A 517-nucleotide genomic window follows, 5' to 3' on the forward strand; every position below is an offset into this window, starting at 1 on the left:
TGCGACACTGGGATTCTAGGATGCCTTTTCGAAATAAAAGTCCCATAAAATAATATAAAAACCAATCAATTATAATTTTAATAATTAATCCCAATAAAATTACATAAAAATACTATGGCAAAACCTGACCAAGGAAAAGCGTATTTTCCATATATGGTATAATTTGATACATAAAATAACTATTAGTGTATAATATGCTATAATATAATTTATGTGTTTGTTTAGATGTTCTCCACAATGTCAGAAACCTGGACCAAATAACAAACAATAATCTGGATCTGAAAATATTTATACATCAGATAATATCAGTAATAAACAAATTAATTTGTCAATATATTTTCAATATTTCCCAATAATTAATCCCAATAAAATAACGGTACCAATTGACTAAGGTAACCATAGTTTCCATATGATATAATATCATACATGATTTATTATATCTATTTAAAAATGTATTGGTGTGTGTGTGTGTGTGTGTCTGTGTCTGTGTGTGTGTGTGTGTGTGTCTGTGCGTGTG

The sequence above is a fragment of the Sinocyclocheilus rhinocerous genome, unplaced genomic scaffold (genome assembly GCF_001515625.1).
Source record: "Sinocyclocheilus rhinocerous isolate Xijiao unplaced genomic scaffold, SAMN03320098_v1.1 scaffold401, whole genome shotgun sequence".
Classification (NCBI taxonomy): domain Eukaryota; kingdom Metazoa; phylum Chordata; class Actinopteri; order Cypriniformes; family Cyprinidae; genus Sinocyclocheilus; species Sinocyclocheilus rhinocerous.